The sequence below is a fragment of the Triticum aestivum genome, chromosome 4D (assembly GCF_018294505.1).
Source record: "Triticum aestivum cultivar Chinese Spring chromosome 4D, IWGSC CS RefSeq v2.1, whole genome shotgun sequence".
In the NCBI taxonomy this organism is placed as follows: domain Eukaryota; kingdom Viridiplantae; phylum Streptophyta; class Magnoliopsida; order Poales; family Poaceae; genus Triticum; species Triticum aestivum.
The window spans coordinates 340,195,031-340,200,797 of NC_057805.1; positions in this window are offsets into that span (position 1 = coordinate 340,195,031).

A 5,767-nucleotide genomic window follows, 5' to 3' on the forward strand; every position below is an offset into this window, starting at 1 on the left:
GGTGATCTCGTTAATCAAATGACAACTTATGTCTATGGCTAGGAAACATAACCATCTTTGATTAACGAGCTAGTCAAGTAGAGGCATACTAGTGACACTCTGTTTGTCTATGTATTCACACATGTATTATGTTTCCGGTTAATACAATTCTAGCATGAATAATAAACATTTATCATGATATAAGGAAATAAATAATAACTTTATTATTGCCTCTAGGGCATATTTCCTTCAGTCTCCCACTTGCACTAGAGTCAATAATCTAGTTCACATCGCCATGTGATTTAACATGAATAGTTCACATCACCATGTGATTAACACCCATGGTTCACATCGTCATGTGACCATCACCCAAAGGGTTTACTAGAGTCAGTAATCTAGTTCACATCGCTATGTGATTAACACCCAAAGAGTACTAAGGTGTGATCATGTTTTGCTTGTGAGATAATTTTAGTCAACGGGTCTGTCACATTCAGATCCGTAAGTATTTTGCAAATTTCTATGTCTACAATGCTCTGCATGGAGCTACTCTAGCTAATTGCTCCCACTTTCAATATGTATCTAGACCGAGACTTAGAGTCATCTAGATTAGTGTCAAAACTTGCATCGACGTAACCTTTTACGACGAGCCTTTTGTCACTTCCATAATCGAGAAACATATCCTTATTCCAGTAAGGATAATTTTGACCGCTGTCCAGTGATCTACTCCTAGATCACTATTGTACTCCCTTGCCAAAATCAGTGTAGGGTATACAATAGATCTGGTACACAGCATGGCATACTTTATAGAACCTATGGCCAAGGCATAGGGAATGACTTTCATTCTCTTTCTATCTTTTGCCGTGGTCGGGCTTTGAGTCTTTACTCAATTTCACACCTTGTAACACAGGCAAGAACTCTTTTCTTTGACTGTTCTATTTTGAACTACTTCAAAATCTTGTTAAGGTATGTACTCATTGAAAAACTTATCAAGCGTCTTCATCTATCTCTATAGATCTTGATGCTCAATATGTAAGCAGCTTCACCGAGGTCTATCTTTGAAAAACTCCTTTCAAACACTCCTTTATGCTTTGCAGAATAATTCTACATTATTTCCGATCAACAATATGTCATTCACATATACTTATCAGAAATGCTGTAGTGCTCCCACTCACTTTCTTGTAAATACAGGCTTCACCGCAAGTCTGTATACAACTATATGCTTTGATCAACTTATCAAAGCGTATATTCCAACTCCGAGATGCTTGCACCAGTCCATTGATGGATCGCTGGAGCTTGCATATTTTGTTAGCACCTTTAGGATTGACAAAACCTTCTGGTTGTATCATATACAACTCTTCTTTAATAAATCCATCAAGGAATGCAGTTTTGTTTATCCCTTTGCCAGATTTCATAAAATGCGGCAATTGCTAACATGATTCGGACAGACTTAAGCATAGATACGAGTGAGAAACTCTCATCGTAGTCAACATCTTGAACTTGTCGAAAACCTTTTTGCGACAATTCTAGCTTTGTAGATAGTCATACTACTATCAGCGTCCGTCTTCCTCTTGCAATCCATTTATTCTCAATTGCTTGCCGATCATCGGGCAAGTCAACCAAAGTCCACACTTTGTTCTCATACATGGATCTCATCTCAGATTTCATGGCCTCAAGCCATTTTGCGGAATCTGGGCTCACCATCGCTTCTTCATAGTTCGTAGGTTCGTCATGGTCTAGTAACATAACCTCCAGAACAGGATTACCGTACCACTCTGGTGCGGATCTTACTCTGGTTTACCTACGAGGTTTGGTAGTAACTTGATCTGAAGTTACATGATCATCATCATTAACTTCCTCACTAATTGGTGTAGAAGTCACAGGAACAGATTTCTGTGATCCAATAAGGGAGCAGGTACAGTTACCTCATCAAGTTCTACTTTCCTCCCACTCACATCTTTCGAGAGAAACTCCTTCTCTAGAAAGGATCCATACTTAGCAACGAATGTCTTGCCTTCGGATCTGTGATAGAAGGTGTACCCAACTGTCTCCTTTGGGTATCCTATGAAGACACATTTCTCCGATTTGGGTTTGAGCTTATCAGGATGAAATTTTTCACATAAGCATCGCAACCCCAAAATTTTAAGAAACGACAACTTTGGTTTCTTGCCAAACCACAGTTCATAAGGCGTCGTCTCAACGGATTTTGATGGTGCCCTATTTAACGTGAATGTAGCTGTCTCTAATGCATAACCCAAAACGATAGTGGTAAATTGGTAAGAGACATCATAGATTGCACTATATCCAATAAAGTACGGTTATGACGTTCGGACACACCATTACACTGTGGTGTTCCAGGTGGCATGAGTAGTGAAACTATTTCACATTGTTTTAACTGAAGGCCAAACTCGTAACTCAAATATTTTACCTCTGCGATCATATCGTAGAAACTTTTATTTTCTTGTTACGATGATTCTCCACTTCACTCTGAAATTCTTTGAACTTTTCAAATGTTTCAGACTTTGTGTTTCATCAAGTAGATATACCCATATCTGCTCAAATCATCTGTGAAGGTCAGAAAATAATGATACCTGCTACGAGCCTCAATATTCATCGGACCACATACATCTGTATGTATGATTTCCAACAAATCTGTTGCTCTCTCCATAGTTCCGGAGAACGGCGTTTTAGTCATCTTGCCCATGAGGCACGGTTCGCAAGCATCAAGTGATTCATAATCAAGTGATTCCAAAATCCCATCAGTATGGAGTTTCTTCATGCGCTTTACACCAATATGACCTAAACGGCAGTACCACAAATAAGTTGCACTATCATTATTAACTTTGCATCTTTTGGCTTCAATATTATGAATATGTGTATCACTACGATCGAGATCCAACAAACCATTTTCGTTGGTGTGTATGACCATAAAGGTTTTATTCATGTAAACAGAACAACAATTGTTCTCTAACTTAAATGAATAACCGTATTGCAATAAACATGATCAGATCATATTCATGCTCAACGCAAACACCAAATAACACTTATTTAGTTTCAACACTAATCCCGAAAGTACAGGGAGTGTGCGATGATGATCATATCAATCTTGGAACTACTTCCAACACACATCGTCACCTCGCCTTTTACTAGTCTCTGTTTATTCTGCAACTCCCGTTTTCGAGTTACTACTCTTTAGCAACTGAACCAGTATCAATTACCGAGGGGTTGCTATAAACACTAGTAAAGTACACATCAATAATCTGTATATCAAATATACCTTTGTTCACTTTTACTAGTCTCTGTTTATTCTGCAACTCCCGTTTCGAGTTACTACTCTTAGCAACTGAACCAGTATCAATTACCGAGGGATTGCTATAAACACTAGTAAAGTACACATCAATAATCTGTATATCAAATATACCTTTGTTCACTTTGCCATCCTTCTTATCCACCAAATAGTTGGGGTAGTTCCGCTTCCAGTGACCAGTCCCTTTGCAGTAGAAGCACTTAGTCTCAGGCTTAGGAACCAGACTTAGGCTTCTTCACTTGAGCAGCAACTTGCTTGCCGTTCTTTTGAAGTTCCCCCTTTTCCCTTTGCCCTTTTCTTGAAACTAGCGGTCTCGTCAACCATCAACACTTGAAGTGGTCTCGTCAACCATCAACACTTGATGTTTTTCTTGATTTCTACCTTCGTCGATTTCAGCATCACGAAGAGCTCGGGAATTACTTTCGTCATCCCTTGCATACTATAGTTCATCACGAAGTTCTACTAACTTGGTGATGGTGACTAGAGAATTCTGTCAATCACTATTTTATCTGGAAGATAAACTCCCACTTGATTCAAGCGATTGTAGTACCCAGACAATCTGAGCACATGCTCACTAGTTGAGCGATTCTCCTCCATCTTTTAGCTATAGAACTTGTTGGAGACTTCATATCTCTCAACTCGGGTATTTGCTTGAAATATTAACTTCAACTCCTGGAACATCTCATATGGTCCATGACGTTCAAAACGTCTTTGAAGTCCCGATTCTAAGCCGTTAAGCATGGTGCACTAAACTATCAAGTAGTCATCATATTGAGCTAGCCAAACGTTCATAACGTCTGCATCTGCTCCTGCAATAGGTCTGTCACCTAGCGGTGCATCAAGGACATAATTTTTCTGTGCAGCAATGAGGATAATCCTCAGATCACGGATCCAATCCGCATCTTTGCTACTAACATCTTTCAACATAATTTTTCTCTAGGAACATATCAAAATAAACACAGGGAAGCAACAACGCGAGCTATTGATCTACAACATAATTTGCAAAATACTATCAGGACTAAGTTCATGATAAATTTAAGTTCAATTAATCATATTACTTAAGAACTCCCACTTAGATAGACATCTCTCTAATCATCTAAGTGATTACGTGATCCAAAGCAACTAAACCATGTCCGATTAACACGTGAGATGGAGTAGTTTCAATGGTGAACATCACTATGTTGATCATATCTACTATATGATTCACGCTCGACCTTTCGGTCTCTGTGTTCCGAGGCCATATCTGTATATGCTAGGCTCGTCAAGTTTAACCTGAGTATTCCGCGTGTGCAACTGTTTTGCACCCGTTGTATTTGAACGTAGAGCCTATCACACCCGATTAACACGTGGTGTCTCAGCACGAAGAACTTTTGCAACGGTGCATACTCAGGGAGAACACTTTTATCTTGAAATTTTAGTGAGAGATCATCTTATAATGCTACCGTCAATCAAAGCAAGATAAGATGCATAAAGGATTAACATCACATGCAATCAATATAAGTGATATGATATGGCCATCATCATCTTGTGCTTGTGATCTCCATCTCCGAAGCACCGTGCTTGTGATCTCCATCTCCGAAGCACCGTCATGATCACCATCGTCACCGGCGCGACACCTTGATCTCCATCGTAGCATCGTTGTCGTCTCGCCAATCTTATGCTTCTACGACTATCGCTACCGCTTAGTGATAAAGTAAAACTATTACATGGCGATTGCATTGCATACAATAAAGCGACAACCATATGGCTCCTGCCAGTTGCCGATAACTCGGTTACAAAACATGATCATCTCATACAACAAATTATATCACATCATGTCTTGACCATATCACATCACAACATGCCCTGCAAAAACAAGTTAGACGTCCTCTACTTTGTTGTTGCAAGTTTTACGTGGCTGCTACGGGCTTAGCAAGAACCGTTCTTACCTACGCATCAAAACCACAACGATAGTTTGTCAAGTTGGTGTTGTTTTAACCTTCGCAAGGACCGGGCGTAGCCACACTCGGTTCAACTAAAGTGAGAGAGACAGACACCCGCCAGTCACCTTTAAGCAACGAGTGCTCCGAACGGTGAAACCAGTCTCGCGTAAGCGTACGCGTAATGTCGGTCCGGGCCGCTTCATCTCACAATACCGCTGAACCAAAGTATGACATGCTGGTAAGCAGTATGACTTATATCGCCCACAACTCACTTGTGTTCTACTCGTGCATAGCATCAACGCATAAAACCAGGCTCGGATGCCACTGTTGGGGAACGTAGTAATTTCAAAAAAATTCCTACGCACACGCAAGATCATGGTGATGCATAGCAACGAGAGGGGAGAGTGTTGTCCACGTACCCTCGTAGACCGACAGCGGAAGCGTTATCACAACGCGGTTGATGTAGTCGTACGTCTTCACGATCCGACCGATCAAGTACCGAACGCACGGCACCTCCGAGTTCTACACACGTTCAGCTCGATGACGTCCCTCGAACTCCGAT